Source organism: Gallus gallus, chromosome 5, assembly GCF_016699485.2.
Source record: "Gallus gallus isolate bGalGal1 chromosome 5, bGalGal1.mat.broiler.GRCg7b, whole genome shotgun sequence".
Lineage (NCBI taxonomy): Eukaryota > Metazoa > Chordata > Aves > Galliformes > Phasianidae > Gallus > Gallus gallus.
Window position 1 is genome coordinate 17,969,018 of NC_052536.1, and position 21,940 is coordinate 17,990,957.

The 21,940-nt window shown below is 41.9% G+C and overlaps 1 long non-coding RNA gene across 1 annotated transcript in view; it reads left to right on the plus strand.

The window, feature by feature from the left end:
- LOC121110954 overlaps positions 1-21,940 on the plus strand; it is a 30,472-nt gene that overhangs the window by 4,004 nt on the left and 4,528 nt on the right. The window contains exons 2-3 of the long non-coding RNA XR_005860406.2: positions 4,991-5,106; positions 12,426-20,795. This is a non-coding gene — a long non-coding RNA (uncharacterized LOC121110954). The remainder of the gene's footprint in view (positions 1-4,990; positions 5,107-12,425; positions 20,796-21,940) is intronic.

Here is a 21,940-nt window from a genome sequence, read left to right on the forward strand (position 1 = left end):
TGAGGTTGAGGTTTGCCCTGGGATTGTGAGGCCCGGACTTTCAGATAAGAAAGCTGGTGCATAAAAAAGTTTAAGCGGTAACAAGTTGTTGTTTTGTTGTGCCTTATGTTCTTCAGCAAGCAATAAAGATGAAAAACCAGCCTGTGTTTATAGCTGAGAGAAATCTTTGACTGCAGGTCACAGCACATACGATGACAAGTAAGTTACAGGCAGTCAGATGAAGGGATGCTTCACTGAAGAAATGAGAAAGGTTTCCCCTTCCCCGTTTCCTCTCTTTTCTGTTATTGATTTTCCTTGCTCCCATCAAGCCCTTGCTGCCTTGCACACCAGCCAGATCCAATTACCATGTCATTTTTTCCATAAGGCTACTGCTCTGCAGTATAGTTCTTCCGAGCAATTTGCACCTTTTCTGTGCTAAGTACTCTCCTTTGTGCTTATTATGCATGTAAGTCAGCCCAGCAGCACACTACTAGTTTTTATTTCAGAATTAAACATCTCATCCAAAGTCCATACATGGCAGAAGAAATACACGTATTAACCTGCAGAAGCTTTGAGTCTGACCTATGAATGCTTTCCTTTCAGAAAATAGGCAGTGACTGGGAAAGAAATGCCCTCCGAGAAAATTTCCCAGGGAGTCACAGACCAACCAGAAACTTCTGCTCAAGCTTCCCTGTCTATGTATATATACTTATGTCTGTATTTATGATGTGTAAATAATTATGCATTTCTGTACCCGTGTACGTATTTGTAAGCACATAGAGACACATACAGACTTGCAAATAATATCATTTAGTGTTTTGCAGCTTTCCAAGCTGATTTTGAAACAAAGGTAGCCTTGCAAGATTACCACTGGTCTAGCTGATACACTATTTCATGTTAACTGAGGGACACCAGGTAGATGTAGTACCTTGGTGTTACACAAGGAAGTCTAACATCATTCCAGGAATACATCGGTCATGCTGTTCCCCTGTGCAGTGTCATTTCTGCTTTTAATTAGTTCTGGGCATTCAATGTGCAACGGGTCAATCTTCCCAAAATAAATGCAATGGGAGGTAGGTCTGATGAGCTAGTCTGGCTTCCCCAAGTTCACAATGAATCACAGAATCATTAAGGTTGGAAAAGACCATTAAGATAATATCATCCAACCACCAACCCATCACCGTCATGCCCACTGAGCGACGTTCCTCAGTGCCTCATCAGCATGTTTCTTGAACACCTCCAGGGACAGCAGCTCCACCATCTCCCTTAACATGCATAGCACACGCATACTCCCAAAATGCATGGCCCAAGGACTGCACAACATTCTTACACCTAAGGTGCAAGTACCATGGATTTTTGGAAAAAAGTCTGGAAGAATAACAGCTCAATGTATTCTTGTTACACTAGCTCAAATAATAATTGTACAGAGTTCATCTCCTCATTCCAGAAGCTGCAGCTTCAAATCTCATCACGCACATTGTCATGTATCCTACAGAAAGTCATCTAGTGTGCTTTATGCCATGAACCTAACTGAGCTTTACCTGTAGACCAGTGTGCAAGAGCACTTCTTATTCACTAATTTACCCCACTTCACTGGGCCACCTTCAGCAGATCTTGTAACATGCAGCAGGAATTTCCTCTTAGACTTGGGAATGTCTGATGTAGCCTTTAAGTCGCTTCTCTTTTCTACATGACAAGGCTCTACTGCAGGCATACCAGCCACCTAATCGTTAACCTTGACCTTGGGAAAAAGAAGCAGAGTGTCTTTAATAACAGCCCCAGTGAGCTGAGGAGGCTCTGCAATTATGTTGCATAATATAGTCATGAGGAGAGGGTTACCAGGGAGATAATGGTAAACATCAGCCTTAATTCTGTCTGAAAAATAATTGGAGTGATCTCCCTTTGTGGCTGGGGTAGAGGAGAAAATTGGATGGGTAAATTTCCAGCTATCACAGATGTTAGTCAAACATGCTGCACTCCACCACTGACCAAATTATTCGCTGCCTCTAAGTGCTATGGGCACCAATTGTCTGGCTTCCTCTCCGTGCACAGAAGTCTGCATCATTTAAATGAGAAAACAGAGTTGGTCGTGGCCCAACTGGTATCTCTCTGTGCTGCCACTGCATCTCTTGTTTACAGTGGCCCCACCAAACTCCTCTGCTCATCAGCATATTCATCAGTCCTGACACAACCTGGCCCTCAGAGCCCTCATGACTTCCTACGAGGGTTGGAATGACCCTAGCACAATCCTCCAGGGTCTGGCCATGGGAATCCTGCTGTGAGATGCCCTCTGTTGCTCTCCTTACTTCTTTGTGCTCTGACTACAGTCCTGAAGTGCCTTTCTCATCCCAAGGACACCCCTACAGGGGTCTGCAGTGCCTCCCCACTCTGCAGGCTGTGTAGAGGCCATGTACGTGCCCAGGGAGGAGAGCTGGGATGCTGAGAAGTTTGCTGGCAGTTTGTTCCCACCTCTGCTGGACACCTCCATCAGATGCTGACATTTGCCTCTCTGCTGTCACCAAGAGAAGTTCTGCCTGGACTTCTTGCTGACTGGCTGGGAGACACAGGAAGCACAGTTTAGGCCACTCTCGGTTTGGAAACAAGGCCAGAAGAAGAGCAATAAACATTTTTCTCCTGACTGCACCACTCCCCAGAACTTTACCTTCTAGTTTCTTAGCCCATTTGGGACATTTAGTCTCCTTCACTAATATTACCTGCTCAAATTATCACCATGAAGTCTCTCTTCTTATTTCATCCTCTATCAGAGGCTCCAGCTGGCATAGGGTGCCCATCCCTTCCTGCCAGTTCAGCTTCCAGGCGTTTCAGGCAGCGAGTTCTTCAGTCTTTACTTATATTTAGATCAGGCATTTCATTCCACAGCCACAGGATCTGACCATTTTCAGATTGAACTGTGGTTTCAATTCCCCATTTCCTATTCCCATTTACTCAGTTCTGGAGCTGGCCAGGCAGAGTTACACAAGTGTGTGGTAAATACATGCATGTCACATGCATATCAGCTAGCCTCAAGTGACACATTGGCTCAGGTGAGTTTAATCAAGGTCTCAGAGTGGAATCACTTGGCATCTCCTGTTAATATGAAGTCAAAACAGTAGTAGGAAGCCAACTGTGTTATCCAGCTTAAGGGTTCCAAAAGCTCTGCCACTGCTTCACGGTGTCTTTGGGGAAGCAGTGGCCAATGCAAACAGTGCTGGTGACCACAGGTTGCCAGACCCCAGCAGGGCACTGCACGGTACTGGGAGCGCACAGTGAGGGAAATGGACTACCAGCACACAAAACCATGGTGTGTATTCACTTACGAATCTTTGCAGGCCCTGTGCCTCGTACGTCCTGGCCAATCTGTGAGCACAAGTCCCGCTGCCAGGACAGAGAGATCCCTCCATCGTAGAGCAGCCAGGCCATCCAGCTCTGAGTGCTGCTGACTCCAGCCAGACCTCTCTGCTGCAGCTCTCCACAGCTGCTGGTACCCTCAGTGCCATCAAAGCGCTGGCTGGGAAGCGTGAGCCCTGCTGGGCTAGGACAGCATCCAGCACTGCAGTGCTGCCACACTCTCCCTTCCTCCATGGATCTCTCTTTACATTGGCCACACGTTTGGCACAAACACATCCTTTATAGCTGCTTTCTGCTGGTCCTCTCTAGTACCCAATTAGAAGGCTGTCAGCACCAGGGCCATCACTCTCCTGCAGCTTCTGACAAGCCTGGACACTGCTATACTGCTGCAGAAGATTAAAGGAGTCTTTCCTTTGTATCACCCAGTGGCTGTGCGCTAGCCAGAAACTAATTCCCTTCCCAATGAATGTGTATGTGGAACAACTAATAGGCTCTGTAAGCCTGTCTCCATTCGTTTTTAAAAGGAACACACTCACTAAAGGACAGAGCTGTCTAATACACATTTCTCCTCTTTCCCTTTTTTCCAAGCCTCAGGAGAGTTGCAGTTCTCAAGAATTAGAGACTTCAGGGGGTGTAGATGCTTTCTAGTAGTCATGACAGGACTGGGCATCAGGAATCCTCAGTGCTTTTAAATGATTCATTTAGAAGCGATGGTGACTGCCTTTGCTCTTCAGCGATTGTTTTCTCCATTGCAGCCTCTCTGAAACTGAGAAACAAATGGGTGTGCAGTTCGTTTACCTCCAGATCGCTGGTTCAGATCTGCTCGAGGCTGGTAGTAGCAGGGCATCACTGTGCTCTGAAGGCTCTTTGGCAGCCTGCGTGAAATGAGTTGAATGACAAACCCATACATTAACTTTACCACCGAGCATAAAGATTACTGGGTAGTACAAAAGAAATGTTACTTTAATCTCCTGCAGCAGTACAGAGGTGCTTGGATTTGTCAGGCACCACAGAAGGACTGATGTTCTGTGGGACCCAGATCTCAACAGCATCCCAGGGTGCACCTGGGACTGCAGTTGCCCCATTAACTTCCAAATTCTGGTGGCATTATGTAGTAAACCCACCTGATGGAGTATGTAAAGCTGAGACACAACTGAAATCATTTATCACCAGTAAGTTTCATCTAGCTCCCAAAGAAGTTGAGTCAGCATGTATAGACCTGCTTAAAGCTTGTAAATTCATTTAGCATAGGGTAAAGCATACCTACGCACGGTGGTGTAAATCCGGAATAATTCCATTGAAGTATAGGAAATGTAAGGTCAGTAGAGTGAGCTACATTTAACCTAGCATCACTAAGAATCTTTTTTTTTTTTTTTTTAAGCTAAAAAGCATGAAAGATAAACATCCTTTGAATTCCTGACCTCTCTATGAAAATGAATTACAAGATGTGGAAACCCTTTGAAACTGATAGAAGTATCTCTGCCTCAGATCTTTCTCCCTCTCTGTCTGTTAATCAAAACAAGGCTCTGTAATCAGCTCCGATTCTAGGTCTATCTGTAGGGAACAAAGTGAACTTAGAAAATTAAATCATTTAGCATTTAGCATTTCCTTCCTCATTTCAGCACCGATTGAGCTTATTTCACAATTTCTCCCCCTTCTGCAGCTATTTGGCGGGGGCTGTCAGAGCTGTTGCAGGTCAGCAGCTTGGCAGGAAGACACTGACTGTTCCTGTTTGCTGGAGGGATCACAGCTTCTGAAGATTCCCTTTTAGACTCAGAGGTTTGTTTGCTGCCTTCTTGACATCTGGTTTCCTGTTTTCTTTGCTACCTGCTGAGTAGGAGTCTTGGGACAGACCTAAGTGGGGAACAGTTCGCCATGCTCTTGTTATATTCTACTAGCAAAATATGTGATTTTGTGGCTGTACCTTAAAGCTTAAGCTTCTGCTGGAAGAGTTTATTCCAGCCTTACTTGGATGAAATATGCTGTGCTGGCAAAAGTACAATTCTGCTGGTATAAATTATTCTGTGCTAAGAGCCTTCGCCAACACTGCTGTGTTGATCAGGCACCATGCCTCCTTATACCTCTGCCTGACATGGCTGAGTCAGCCCAAGTGTGTCATGTAGACACGTGGAATATTCTAAAGGTCTTTCAGTTATTTTACTTAAAAGGAATTGTAATAACTACGTATCAGTGGCCAGGGACAGAAGAATATTTCTGAAGTGGGAGAAATCCCTTAATAATCATCATCATAGAATAGCCTAGGTTGGGAGGACCTCAAGGACCATGAAGCTCCAACCCCCCTTCCGCAGGCAGGGCCACCAACCTCCATATCTAATACTAGACCAAACTGCCCGGGGCCCCATCCAGCCTGGTCTTGAACACCTCCAGGAATGGGGAAGTAATAATTACGAACAATGTTTGCAATCTCAACCTCAACACAATTCCCTGTATTTTCTTCCCACCGCCCTGCAGCTCTGGTCAAATTAGCAGACGTCAGTCATAATTTAGCCATGAAAAGCACATCATCTGAATTTGGAGGGAGGAGTTGGCTTTGCTTTCTCTACCGCGGTTCTAAAAGTGCATTCTGCACCACTGATTTCCATGACTTGTTTAAAGTTTTTATCAGACTTTGTTTGCTAATTTATTTTTTGACGTACTCTCTTTACTCTTCCTTCCAAACCTCCTGTGTTTTCTAGAATTCAACAAAACACCGAGCATGAATTTCTGGGCTGTCAGAAATTACAGTTCTCAGGAAAGGGTCACACCGGTTTTCTAATTATTTCAAATAAATTTCCTGTTAACTACAGTTACAGGAAATAAATGCAAATCTGTTACACGTTGGTTTCTTAACTAAAGCACTTTGCATTCCGCAGCTAATAATAGGCGACAATTTTCAATTGACAACTTACTTCCTCCCCATGTCATTTATGGAGAGCGGCAAGGAGAAGACTGTCAGGGAAAGAAATAAATGTTTGCAGAGGCAGCTGGCCTGGCCTGACTTCCTGCAGAGCTGCCTTCCTGCAGTCTCTGCTGCGTGGGGTGCCTCCCTCACTGCCCGGTACAGATGGTTTCCTGCGATAGCTCTTCCTGGGCACCACTGCTTGCTGGGTACCAGAGCTATGCTTCCTTGTGTGGTGTGGTAGCTGGCAGCTTGGGCTGCTTGTTTCCACCATGCTTTCCCTTCATGCTCTGGTAACCCCCTTGCCTCTTCGTGTCCCCACTGTGAGTGAAGGATAGTAGGACACGTTGCTACTGCCGCAAGTCTTCACATAGTTTCTCCCAAGAGTTTTGTTCCTCCTTGTGTTTTTATAGCTTTTCAAGCGAAGTAAAATTTAGCATGGGACTCCTTGCTAGCTGTAATGTAAGCATCGTGGTCAGACAAAAGGCAATTCCCTTCGTTTAAAAAGGAAAAGGCTCTCTTCGCAGCACAAGCCATTCTACACCACTCTCTTTATGCAAGACTGAGACTGGCTGGGAGTGGGAGAGATGTCTCTCTGCCACCAAGCACGACCATGATTAAAATACATCAAAGGGATGCTTGGACCCTGTAACAATATAAAATACAACAGAGATTATAAAACCACCTTTCAATGATGTGCAGTCTAAACTTTGCTTTAGACATCAGTATCTGGGTTTCACTGTCTGTTCTTCAAGCTGTTTCTTCCACATGCTTTTCCCAGGGCTCCAGGTTCACGACAACTCTCCAGCATGTTGTAATCAGGTCTGTAAGTACTGCTATGGAGACTGGAGCAGAGCAATGCCTGTGCTTTTGTTCCTTCAGATTCAGGAGTGGTACCTGCTTCTTGCTGTGACTGAAGGAGGATCATCTGGTATAAAGACATTGGGACAGTGTGGAAACTTGCCTAATATTTAACCACAAACAAAAAATTTAGGGCTACAAGTCTTGTGCTGACCTTGAATTTCACATTATTATTCTTCCCACAAAGATTTTACATGTTGAAATAAAGCATGAACATAGAATATACATCCTTCTGCTTCGATAGTGCAAATCTGGTTGAGATCTTGGTCAGTAGTCTGGCTACATTTAAGAGCCTCAGGTTTTCAACCCAGCCCAGAGGGATTTTGCTCACGGTGAGATCCTGAAGAGGAATGATTTTGTTAAGGATAACCTCCCTAAGAGAAAAGCCAAACTATAGCAGCTCTGCAGAACCCCAAAATGGTGAAACTCAATTACATTTCTTTCCACTTGTATTCTAAACATCAGGCTCTGCCAACAGTAGGGGGAAATAAGATCACATCTACAAATAAATACTAGTAAATATGGTGTCTTGACTAACTTGTGAAGAGGAACTATTCCGGACTTGAAAGTTATCCAGAAATTCTCAAATATTCTTTTGAATCATGAACCATTCCAAAGTCTCTCTTATTACACAGCATTCTATAGAAGCAGTCATTACCTTTGTTTTCTTCTTTCCTAGGGGAAGCTCTAGAGCTGACTGTAGACGTATAGCTTGAAGGCTCCACCACTTTCAATTTCACTTCACTTGCATATGCAAGGGAAACCTAAGCCTACAGTTCCCCCTCAGTGGCTTTTAGCACAGAAGAACAAGATCTCCACCCCTATTAACAAAATAAAGCTGCAAAGGTGTGCTGTAATTGATGCCAGGTGGATGGGCTTATCCATAACCAGTACCATCTATATATTTATTTCTGTTTAGAAAATATAGAAATGAGATACCTGGATACTTTTCATGTTGGTTTTGAATAGGAAGTCCTGCTGGAGTAACTGTTACTAGTTGCTCCCAAAGGAGATACCAGTGTCAGTAGATACTATCAACATTTTTTACCTTAACATTCTATTGTTTGGAGATGTCCACACCATAGCCTCATAATCCACACTCCCCTTAAAACTCAAAGTTCTAACTCAAAGCTCAAAGACAACTGCATCCACAAGTTTTGTAAGAATTCCTTGCTACTCTTCTGCAAAGTAATTTATATTCACACACTAAAAAGAAGCACCAGAAAGTCTGAACCAATTAATCACTAAGGAGAGGTCTCTTCTTGCCATTCTCTGAAGATCTTCTCTAGTTCAATAAGCTTTATTGGACTTCAGTCTGACCAATTTCTGTTTGCTTCCATAACTAATTAAATTGATGCTGAGCTGGGCAAAATTCATAATCCAAAATTCATTTGCATTTTGCTTTTCTTGTCTGGATTTCTTGTTCACATGGTGTAAATATTATTGACAAACATAATCAGGTTTAATATTTCATCACTGTATTTCTCTAAGTCACTTTCCCTTTTGTCTACCTTGAGGGAAAAAAAAACACCTCAGTCCTGCTAGGCATTATTCCAGCAAAGCAGATATCATTCTTCATGAAAACCTCATTTTTCTTCCTTCTAAAGTTTTAATTTTGTTTGAGCTCGACTGATTGCATGGCTGATAGACAGAGGAGTAGACATACACATGGCCAGAGGGAAGCTATTAGAGATAACCTCCCTCTGAGCTATTTCTTCTCTTGGTCAACGTTTACCTGAGGCCTATCAGCTCTTGCCCATGTTGGCTTAGTGATGATATGGCTCATATGTAAGCCAATTCATTACACGTTTGGGAGATCTCACATTTCTGGCAGAAATCATTAAGTTTGTATGCACACATTTATAATATTTCTTAACTATTTCATTCTCTGTCTCTGAAATGTTAGGTTTCTATCAAACTGCCCATTTTCCTTTAATTACACACCAAAAATCTCTTCCTTCAATATCCATGCTGGACTCTTTTATCACCACAATATTTATTGCTAACTGACCCATAGAACCTATTCAGTATATAGCCCCCCCCCCCCCCCCCTTTCTTTTTTTCCTTTGACCACAGTCCATTTCCCCCGTGTGCATGTGTTTCTCTCACTACCCCTATCTCATCCTATCCCATTAGCTCTCTGTGCTGAATAGCCTGTTCCAGGACATCAAACTTTAATTTAAACAGAAGATGATCAATACGCTTAGCAAATTGCCCATGGCAACATCAGCAGTTTGAATCAAAGGGTTTTATAGGTAATTTAAAGGGCATTCTCATTCACTCCCACAACGTGGCATATACCTATTGCTTGCTTTGCCAATTACAGCTCAGCTGTCTGAACAAGAGGAGTAAGAGCTTTTTCTCTACACTCAAACTATGAAATTGTACACAGCAGCTACTCTAGGTGGATATGATAGCGTGCCCTGAAATCAAATAAAGGCTGGGCATCTCAGGGAAAAAAGTAAAAGAAATCAAAGACTTGTTTAAAAAACAAAACAAACTCAGAGTTTTTAAAAAAATCAATATTAGGACTAAAGAAATAGAAATGTAAGAAAGAAATACATACGATCCTCAGTCTAACCCTGTTTTGCTGGTGCTGTTATCTCGGGACCACCGTATGTTCATATATCAGAAGGGAGACTGTACCTTCAGTGTTTCTGGAGCCTTGCCAGTCTAACTTGCAGATATCTTAGGTAAATCCATAGTGTTTATGTCCAAGAGTTTGCAGAAGAAAAAATGCTTCTATAACCCCAATTTTGAAGACATCCTGTTTGTATCAAATGTACACCAACCTGGATGGTCATTGTTCCTTCAAAGTCGCAAATGCTTTTTTATTAAACTTCTCTTGAGAACATGAAGAGCTGATCTGAACAGACCTGCAAAGGCAATGAACTTCGGTGATGGCAAAAGAGAACCGATGGCTGTCTGACACACAGCTAGCTGTTCCCATGACTTCCTTCCCTCTCTAGCTTTTACAGTAGCAGTAGATAAAGATTTAACCAGGGTATACACCTACTGCCTTTATAAATTTGAGCTACCAGATGTCTTTGTTGGAAGAAGAAACCTGCTAATGTGTATGGGAGAGAGCACAAGAGATGCCACGAATACAAGCATCAGCCAGAGGTCAGCCAGCCTGAGGGGGGAAAACAAAAGGCACCCCAGATGCCCTACAGAGTTAGTGAAATATTTCGTTACAGAGGCTGGTAGTTTTAGTAGCCAGAAAAAGGATCTACAGAAAATAGGGGGCTTGATATATAGATCTAGAAAGTTGCCACAGTACGAGAGCAGAGTTTCATTCACCATTTAAGCCTTTGACAAGGGGCAGGACTTGGATAATGCAGACCTACTGAGGGTCCTGTAGAAACCAAGGCAGCAGGCAGACCCTAGTAAGACATCCACAGCAGAGGAAATCAACATCAGACATACGCTGGGGTATATCTATCCGCAGTACCATTGGGGAAGGCCTCTGGACCATGTTTCAGAAGCACAAACGAAGCGTGTTATTATTTAGCAGCACATGGGGCCAATACGGCCCTTGTAAGAGGAGATACACATTTCTAAAGGCGCTTAGCTCCTAGCTGGCTCTACGTCGGAAATTACACAATGGATGTTGAAATGTTGGCTTGTTGAAAATTTGTCATTCAAGTAATGGATGTCTTATTTCCTGTTTTTGCTGAAAGCTGCAGAGAAGCATAATTAGCAAGAGAGAAAGCAACCTTGGCAGCCAAACAAAAAAAGCACATTTGGGGCTCCTGAGCCAATTAAAATTGTTTATGCAGCCCATGAACAATATTTTTCTCCCCATCATTATAACTGAAAGAATTCATCAAAACTCAGCCAGATTTGCTTGTAAACAACCTGATCCCTTGTCACACTGCGGGCTATTAGTACCCAAGGAAGAACTCAGGGCACCCTGTAAAGTCCAGGATGAGTGTAGGGAGCAAAAAGAATCATAGAATCACCATAGAATGGCCTGGGCTGTAAAGGATCTCAGAGATCATCTAGTTTCAACCACTTGCTTAGACAGGGTCATCAAACACTAGACAAGGCTGCCCAGAGCCACATCCAGCCTGGCCTTGAATGTCTCCAGAGATGGGACATCCAGAACCTCTCTGGGCAAAGAAAAGGTGTGGGACTGAGAGGGGAGGGTCCAATTCCAGACTTCTGGTTCTGGGTGGGTCCCCAGTATTCAGGAATGACCCCTTCTCTCAGTCTACTGCTACTTTCCTAGGGTGAGTGTAAGAATTCAGAAAGCAATGGATGATGGAAGACTTCTGACTTTTGAGGTGTCATTCTCAACATTATCATTACATTTACCCAAATTTCACAATTCACAGTTATGAATTGCTTTCACAATTGAAAAATATATTCAACTTAGATTACAGATGTCTTTTTTTTCAGCCTTATATGTACAGAAACTGAGTTCTTTTTTTATTCTGGAAACTCACATTTCAATAAACCTCTACCATCTTCCTTTTGGTACGGGAATCCATATCCTGCCTGACTCCCACATGGATGTTCAGAAACTGAGTTTCTCATGATGTAAGGTCTGATGTCTTTTTTTTTTAAACCATTTGAGGAAAGGATTCTTTAGAAAAGCCAAATGGCTGGACAGATATTACTGCTTTCTAGTACAGTGCTCATCTGCTTCACTCATAACAAGACATTATGCTTTTCACTTGCCTCTGAATCCTGTTTTTTCATTCCCAGATATGTAGTAATTTTGTAATATTTTAATGTGTTTTTGTGAATTGGCCTGCTTTAATATTTTGGTTGTTTCTGAAGCAAAGCTAAGTCTGGTTGGAAAAATTATCACCACCCTTTGGTGAAAGTTATACATGCCGTGAAAGAAGCAGAAGTGAATAGATCAATATAGAGGATAAACAATATTTCTATTATGCAGCCCATTGCCAAGCAATAAATATTAAGTGCATGGACATGCAAAATGAATGCTGTTTTTGTCCTGACTTGCCCAAAGTTGTATTTTTCTGCAAATGTGTTTTGCTTCCTGCCTCTTTTTGGGCACATTCAGTGGCGTGTCTGCCTGTGTGCGTTTGTTATCAACCATAGCCTATTTTGTTTAGAGACCTTCAAAAAGAAAAATGGATTGGGTGTGACTTGCTCTGGGAACATTCTCAAAACAAAAGTTTGGGTGGGTGTTCAGTTTGTTTTGACTTGCCTCGGTATACAGTCTAGAGAACAAATAGGGAAGGTGGACTCACAGATGATAGCTATAAGCAGCAGAAATCCTGAACAGAGACACCAATCTATTCCAGCAGAAAGGAGGCATATGAACATCCTGAAGGGAATTTCCTTGCTGAGTTTTTTTTTTTCCCAGGGCCTTAATGGACAAGATTGATTTTCACTGACATCAAAATTCCTGCACTGCCAAAGGAGGGGTTGGGTATGGCTGTGGCAGATGCAGAATGGAAGGCACAAAAAGCCGATACAGAAAATGCCTTGCTGATCACAGTGCCAGTGAGACGCCGAAAGAAGCTTCTACATTAATGGCTCGTTACCTTCTTTCAGAGATAAGTACAGGTTTTGGCATTTGTTTAGCATCAGCAGCTTCTATGCTAGTGCAGGAGCCATGCTCTGCTGGCACAGTGGATCTTGCACCTGGCATGCAGAAGCTGAAAGCACCACAGCTATATTTACATAGGTCTGTAACTGTTCTCAAACAAGGGGAATTTTCTATCCTCATTCACATAATCATAAAGAGAGGGACAAATGCAGGTAAGAGATTCCAATCTCCATCCTATAGTAATTCCCAGGCTCCTTCTGTGATTAACAAATAGAAATACATAAGTTACTATGCACAGTAATCAGACCTGAAGTGCTTGATGACAGGAGGAGTGACAGCCTACGCTTGACATGGTATTTCATGTAAGGCATAGATGCCATCTCCTAGGAGTGCTCCTCCAGTTCTCTTGTTTTTCCACAGAGTTATGCTCCTAGGGCCTGAGAAGAATGTCTTTACTTTGTTGGTGTACTGCACAGCAAAATGAACAAACAAAAAAGCCTATTAATACTTCTGTTAATCAGTCTTACAGAGCAAGAAATGTTTTGATCCAGACAATAAGCAGTATTACTTGCTGGTAGCATTGTGAGTATAAGATCAGTAATGAAGCAGAACATATAAGTGCTTACCTGGTCAAACATGATATTTCTTTTTCTTCCTAAAATATATCAGCCCAGAGTGAGCCTAGCAGCTTTCTTTGATAAATGTATGCTACTGAAATAGTCAGTGATGGGGTAGAGAAAGGAGCAACCTGGAAAGATCCCAGTAGTCTACAAAACATCTTGAATGAAACAATTGCTTGTCCAAAAGGCAATGATTTGGTCAAATCATTGCTATTGTGAGGTTGTGGGTTTCCTATTACTGTCATTGTGGCATTAATACACTGAGAAATTCAGATAGTTTATCAGCATCCATTAAGGAAGGGAAGGAAATAAGGACAAAAGCCTGTTGTTTATTTAAGGTTGTGTTTTATTTATCCTCTGGCTTTTAAAAGCCTCTTGTTTTATGTGCCGTGTGGGCACAGAGGTTTCAATTTAAAAACACTACCACTAAACCAAACAACCAAACTGACAAAAGTCATCTCAGAGAGAGCAGATGAGATGTAAAAGCAACTCAGTACTCACAACACTCGTTGAAGTAAAAGCCTTCCACTAAGGTCTGAAGGACAATGACCTCAAAATCAGACTGAATGTGGAAACTGTGACTCTGGTGAAGAGGATGTTCTTACTTTGGCTCTTTGGAGTTAATATCTATGAACTCTTAGCATTCTGGGTTTCTCAGATGGAAGTTAAGAGGATGTGAAGGATGGTGGGATATGACCGCACACCTTTGCTTACTACCACTGTGCTAGCATTAGGGCACCATGAAGCAATGGGCACTTACACATACAATACAAGTTAAGAATAAGCAGGAAAGGTAGAGATAAGACAAATAATTCTACTCCTGTGGCCTGACAAGTATAAAAACATGTGAGCTTTCTCCCCAGTACTATCAGATTTTCCAGGCTTTTTTTCCTCAGTTCAAGGCTCACATATTTTCCTTTTGTTAGTTGAACTCACAAAACAGCAAAATATTGCAACTTTCCAAAATGGCTCATTCAGCTATTATTACTGTTATTATTTTATTATTTCCTTTCCTGATCCATCACTGTCAGAAGGACTGTGCTGAGGACAGACTCAGTTGAATAGCAATAGCTACTAAACCACTCCTCCGCAAGGCTCTTCTGCATTTGTTTGCACAGGCAGCTCGTCCTTCACCACCACCCAAATGCCCAGCCCACTTTATCAGGCTGATACTTAGAAATCCCTACCTCTGCTCTGAGGAGAGAAGAAACCCTTTCTGAACTGCTAGTCCTCAGCTTCACCCTGTGCTCCCTGGCCACACCATCAGAAACAGCTTACTTGTTATGGACAGCAGTAGAATTCTACGTGTAGTGCTGAGAATTTAGGGAGTCCTGCCAGCTGCACATTGCAGGTCCAAGAGACTCAGGCAGTACTCCAGTATTGTGGTCCTATTCTAATAGGACAATAAATAGAAGCACACTCTCTAATGCTAGTCCTGCTAAACAAGAATGTTAAAGCATTAAGGAATCTCTTATTTGAAAAGATCTTGAATATCGCTCTCAGCCAACATTGAAATTCTCAGTGGTGGTCAAATTGTTTGGTGTCTTTTATCAAACAGATACTTTCAGGGTGCTGGTACTGCAATGAGTTCTATAGCATTGCTTTGTCAACTTCAATTAATATCCTGACATTTTCTCACACAGCTGGCCCTGAAGATTGTTTTTTTTTTTTTTTTACCATTCTGCAAAGCTGTCTTTTCCAGACCTCTGTGGGGCTGAGGCTTCAGAGTGGTGTTGTGAAAACCTCCCTTTTGTGGGTGACCTCAGTGTCACTTGGATACTGTGATGAGTGAGGAGTGACCATCCCTCTTCATCTGTGTTACAGTGCGAACACGTAATGCATTTGCCATCATATTGAACATTATCTATAGAGTCAGCAGTTTTTCAGAATTACTACTATCTTTGTCTCTCACAGCTAGACTGGTGTATATTACTAAAAAACAAGATGATCAGATGACCTGAAGACACAGAACAACTTGGATGGATGAACAGGAGACCACATCTCTGCAAATCACTATGAATCCCCAAATACACAGCCCTCAAATGTGCACAAATCAGCACTTCCGTAGAATTTAGCTTCAAAAGAGGAGACTTTTCCAGTCAGACTCTGTATTATTAACCAAATCAGTGTTTCTGTTTTCTTTTGTAGAACATGTTGAGAGCAGGCTGGCTCTCACTACATAACACAGATGTAAGTATTTCACATTGGTCTTGGTGGATGACTGCACATCCATAGGTGCAGGTGGGTTATATATGGATGAATGGGCATAGTGTTCCTGGTCAATTTACCAGTGTAAATTGGTGGAGCTCTCAGGGAAGCGATTGCACCAGTTTGCAAAACATCCTTGCTATGGAAGGGTCCTGCAAAGTTTTTCCACACTTCGTGGAGGAAATACTGAAATATTTGGAAAAGATGAAGAGGGAGGCAAAGAGCAGCCCGGGCTCTTTTAAAATCCTTTTGCCACAAACAAAAGTCGTACAGCATTTTTCTGCACTCTGCCCTGTCCATGAACACAGAGCAGCAGCCAATTGGATTATAGCACTGCTGATTACTTATGATTTCCTTCCTGTGAGGACAGGCCCTGATGTGTTGTTTTTTGATAACACTGGCTCCTTTAAAGCAATAATGGTGGTACAGTTTCCTGCCTAATCGTAGAGCAATTATTGTACCTCAAAAGGGAAAACATTTAGAAGAACACAGTTTTAGTTCAGAAGTGATAACGGCAACATTTTTGTGCAAGTCTGTGATTACATTTGAGGTCATTCAACCACCTTTCATGGCAACATATGACAAAAATCAAAGAGAAGAGAGGCAAAGGGTTGCTCTTATCTACCACCATCCTATATGATCAAGATTCCCTGTTGCTTGCATGGTTTGGGAGCTGGGATTTTGCTCATGCTCATCAGTTGTAATAGCACATGGAGTATTTTACCTCCACATCTATAATTAGGTGTGAACAGCAGTTGCTCTGATTTTCAGTAATTCATGTTATTGGAGCTAGTGACCTTGGCCAAAGTGGCTGTTTCCAAAAGGAGAGGGCTGTCCTTCAGTGGCTTGGGAAGATGTTGCTAGAGCTGCCTTCACCAGCTGGTAAATACATGCCTATTTTCAAATGAATTAGGCAAATTAGCATCAGAACAAAATCAGAGCTTAAGGGGCTGTGCATACACAGCCTTCTCACATCAGGCGGTCTTACTAGGATGGGGCTTGCAAAGAAAGTAGAAAGAGACTAAAGCAGTGTAGTCTCATATGTGCATCTTCTTGTAAGGTAGCAATTTCACTTATGAGTCCAGTGCATCTCAGAAATATACAGCAGTGGTCTTGCAACACAGGATGAAAAACAGTGCCAGTGTTTGAAGTTAATGTACTGGTAGTTGGGTCTTTCCAAAACTTGTACTTTGAGCTTAGTTTTTACACTGGTCTTACTGTATTGAGTGTCATGCCATTTGGCCCAACATTTTCTCAATGACAGAACTACTTTATTTAATTTTATGGTGTCAATTTTTAAAAGTCTCATTCTTTCAATCTTACCCTCACAAAAGGTTATTCCAGCAGAGCAATTTCACCAAAGACAGTACTAGTCTGTAGTTCTGAAAGTGTACCGGCAACCAGAACATCTGGTAAAAAATAATCTCACTATATAGCTAAATTTGTACAACATACAACTGAAATCTGTTGACTTTACCGTGGTTGGCATTTCCTCCCTAGTTCTGTTCCTAGCTCTACTTCTCCTCAGTGTGCATCTGGGAAACAATGTTTTTAAAACCCCTCGTTGACCTGTTCTGGTACTCAACTGACTGCAGAAATGAAGTCAGAAATGTGGCACAGTTTGCTTGGACTCCTGGCACATTTTTGGTGCACTCAGGCATTTCCAAGCTGAGGCTGAAGTGTGTGCTTCCAACCTCCTCGCTGGAGAACTCTCTGGATACAAAGGGTGTGTGTCCATGGTGAGAGAAGCCCTATCTCACTGAAGTAGAGCAGAGAAAGGAAATGACTCAGTCATCAAAAGGCCCTCCTTCCTCAGGGAACTATCCTTAATCAGTATTATCCCACTACAATAACACTATTTCAGAAGGACTGTGAACCAGAGCACTGCGTAGCCATGTAAACTGCTTCCTGTATTTGCCAAACAAAACAGCTGCAACGCAGAAGTGCCAGTGCTTCTGTGTTAACATTCACCAGTTTCATAGAGAGGTACTCACATTACTGGGGGCAGCCTGTCAGTTGGTCTCCACCAAGTTCTCAGTACCAGCTGACCAGTATAGTATCTACCCTGGGATTACTCCCAGCAGATACTGGCAGGGACATATCCTTAGTACCATGACAGTGTGTGTATGTGTGTGTGTGCATACATATATATACACATATATCAGCAGGAGACAAAGCACCACATATCAAAGTAAGCAAAGTCATTCACAGAAAGCAAGGAGACCTCCTGAGAGCTACGGAGCAGTTTCTCACAAACACGTTTCTTCTGCAGAAGATAGAGGCAGCTTACTTGTGTTCCCAGGCTAAGAAGAGCCCTTTCCCGTGGGCTAATCACCCATTCAGGCCATGATCTACATTTTTCCACACAACAGCACTCCACAGCTAATAGAATTTACCTATTAGTCTTGCCATGATAAAACAACAAACAGCTGTTAATACCATTGCCCATCTTGGTGCAATCCTTCTCCCATCAAGAGTCCTTTTCAGTTTAGAGCTGCCTTACTCTCCCATGGTCTTTCACACCAGCAAAAAAAATAAACCAGACTGCTTGCATTTCACTTGGCTCAAAATGCCATAGCTATGAAAACTGTCCTCATTACCCTTGCAAGAGCTATTGCAAAGCTCCTTCCTGGGATACCCTGATTACTCATTGCTTTAGAATTAAGCTGGGATACTTTGTGCTGCTTGCCAGGAACCCTGTACAATCTCTACCTTTTGGTGCTTGATAATAGGCAGCTACAGAAATTGGCTGCAGAAGCTATAGAATAAAGCAATGGGTCCTTCAGAGCCCAGGGACCAGGAGCATCACAGAGACTCAGCTCTTCATAATTAACTCTGGTTAGACACAGCCACAGATGTGCAGCATCTCAGCAACAAATGGAGCATTTGTTCTTCTTTGATTTGATAGAAGAGAAGCTCATGATATGACAAGAAAACACCACTTGTAACAACTTCTCTCGCCATACCCTTTTATGGCTGTCAATCAGCCATCTCTGAGGCTGAGCACAGAGGGTTTGCAGGCTGACTTCCGTATGCATCCCACAGTAAAAATTATACCTTGGATGGAGCAGAAATTTGTTCCTATAGTCAGGTCTACTGCTTGCTTCATTTGAAATTATGGAAAGAACTAAAAATCTCATGCAGAAACCAAGACTCTACTGCAGTTGGCCCTGTGTAAGCACACAGCAAGCAGACTGACTTTGATTTGAGAAGCTTTCACAGCAGGCTCAGACAGGATGGAACAGGTGAAGGCAGAAAACAAGACTGGATAAATGCTAAATAACAGTGGCTACCCAGATTAGAGTAACAAGCATGCTAAACACACGCTGGATGGAAAGTATTCTTGCATACATTAATTTTGATGTGTAAGCTTTCAAATATGCAAAGTAATCTTAAGCAAGATGTGAAAAACTTAGCTAGTAAGATTTGCAAGATCTCTTTAAGATCCCAAAAAATGAATTTTGGATATACAAAAAATGAACTTTGAGTATATCAGCCAGATAATTATGTGTCCAAGAAGACATTCAGGATGCCCAGCTATGCAGGATTACTTCATCAGTGTGGGCTTTGCTCCTGAGAATAAATGAGCTGATATCCAAACAGACTTAATATGGTCATTTCAATATGCTTTGTAAACACTGGCTTTGAAGTCTTTCCACACAGGCTTCATAGGCTTACACAAGTCTGACTGCCATGGCAGAGCTTTGACTGGGAGGTTTCAAAACAAAACCATAGCACTGACCTTGGGGTCTGGGTTTGGTTCTAGTGTCTAGAGTCTGTTGCCAAATGGATTGGATGTTTCAAACACACAAGGAGTAAAACAAATAGAACAGTAGAAAAGAACACGTGCCTCTACTTTTCTTGGAAATGCACATTACAAACTTGAGCTTCTATCTCGGCTGCTTTCTGGTTACTGCCTCAGTGGGAAATGATAAAAATGCAAAATCAATACGTTAGGATCTCCTCATCGCAAGAGGTGAAACTAATGGCCTAAATTTATGGCTGATGCAATTTCATCGCAGTCACTGCAGATTCTCTCCATATGCTCAGGCTATTTTACACATGATGAAGCTGAATGGTATTGATGGTACTGTGACAGCTGTGATGTCTTATTTCAACTCAAAATCTGTCTGAAAACTTTCCACTCTATAATAATCCTGAGGGGATAAGTGTAGAAGCAGTGTTGCATATCTGATGCCCAAGTCTTTGTATTAGATTTGCAAGAATAGCACCAAAGAATTTGCCAAGAAAAAAAGACTTTGAGTACTCTGTATACAAATAAGATATCACCTGCAACAAAACCACACCTCAATTAAAACCACAGATTTTAAAAGAGACAATGATGACACCAATTAATTAGATGTGAGACATGGCTAATAACGAGAAGTGACAAAAATCAATCTCTTCCTTAGTGCACTGACTGCCAGGAAGGGTACGGATCTCCCATGACCTGTTCTAACTGAACTTCCAGGTGTCAGTTGACAAAAACAGAGGTTAGCATTCTTTTCTGCATTGGATAAGGTCTTATCTTTACTTTGCTTTAGAGAAAAAACAATAGATGTTTTTGCACTTGGGACTCTATTCAAGAAAGACAAAATCAAAGCATTCTTTCCACCAGTTTTGGATTAGAACAAACTGATGGGATGAGGATAGATGGTCTTTGAAGGACTCAGGAGATATTAATTCAAGTATTGGCTGTGCCAGAGGTTCCCAGGGTGCTCTAGGGAAGACTGCTTCATCTGCCTGTGGAAGTTTTCCACTTGTGTAGTCAAACGATGCACTGCTTCCTTTCTACCACCTTCCACCTTTCTCTAGCTTGTCCTTGGAAACTCTTTGGATAGGATCCATCTCATACAGGAGTTTGTACAGCATCTGTCACACTGGAGTCCGTACTGAGGTAAAATTATGAAGAAGGTCATAGGAGTGAATGGAAAACATGGTTTGTTGGGAAGAATATTACTTACTGAATATTATTTGAAAAAACAAGCAGTTCAACTAAGAAAACATTGAATAGTTCATACCGCACTGCTACTCTTCATTTTAATTTCCTTAGATAGATTGTTCTCACATTTTGTGCTGAAGGTAAAAAGCCAGAATTTGTTAAAGTTCTCTTTCTTAAAACGTCGTTGTTAGAAATGTCCACCAGAATATTAGCAGTTCTGAATTTTTGCCTTAGCAAAAAAAATATTTTTTAATACTTTTTCATTAAAACAAAACTATTTGCATCTTATGTTACAGTCTTGAAGGTGAAGAAGAAAGCTTTGAGTTACTTTTTTTTGGTTTGCATTTGAAATATGCAATGCTTTTTTCAGTTTCTGAAAGTACAAGACTCGATTTTTCTCCTGAAACCACTGCTGTAAGTATGGAATGACACTTTCAAAACTTACAAAAAGATTATGGCTGCAGCTCAAAGAAAAAACAGAGCCAAAGTTTAATCCAAAAGAAAATTCATTAGATGCTCAATGAAACAACAAAGAAATAAGAGCATCAAGATCACCAGCAGGGCTTTCCAGAATTTGTTTTGATATTTATATGGAAATTGTGCAAACAAAACACCACAGAAAACAAATGTCTCATTCTTCTGCCATACTGCAACCATGTACTTTCAAGCCATTAGAAAAAAGCAGATAAACGATAAATCCAGTAGCTATCTCACTCAAGATCTCACTGACCCAGACTGCAGTCAGCATCTCTTGGAGCTAGCTCAAGGTTTTGGAAAGGTGAAAGGGGATGATTTTGAGTCTAACCAGACTCAAATATCCCACACATTATCCCTTTCTGAACTGTCTCCAAGTTGGAAAAGATGCAGTAATGCTCTATTGAGCTACTTCATATCACAACCACATGCAGAGCAGCCCAGACTGCACAAAACATGTCCTTCTTATTTAGAAGACAGTAGCTGTGACTTCTCCTTTCCACTGAGGTATCCAAAGGTGGATTGCCTGCTACCTCCTCCCATCCTGCACATTAAATAGGGACAAGTTCACTCTCCATCTCATCAGCAGCATTGTATTTGGCATCTGCAGGGCTTGATTCAATAGCAGGATCCAGAAATGCTTCCCACTTGTTATTGCTGCCACACATTACACAAACAATCAAAATCTTTAACCTTCTCCAAACAGCTTTCTGTGAGATGAGCCAGTACTGTACGACACCAGTGCCAGCAAGACAGAGGTTGTTCCTAGCAAGCGGGCATATTTTAAATGAACAGTGAAACTTCGGGGGAACTATTTAAAGAGATTCTCCTTACTCATTAGAATGAGAGAAATAACATTTGTATTTCAGCATCTAATCACCATTCCAATCTACTTAGTTTCACCAACCTAATTTGGCTAGATGATCTTTTTCCCTCTAAATTTGCTAGCTACGCACCCCATAGACATCCTCATTCATAATAAATCATGAACATTATGGATCTGAATGTGTTTAATGTCTATAATAACCCAAGGCAGATTTGCAAATGAAACCTTTGTTTATTATGGCAACTAATCAGGAAAATCT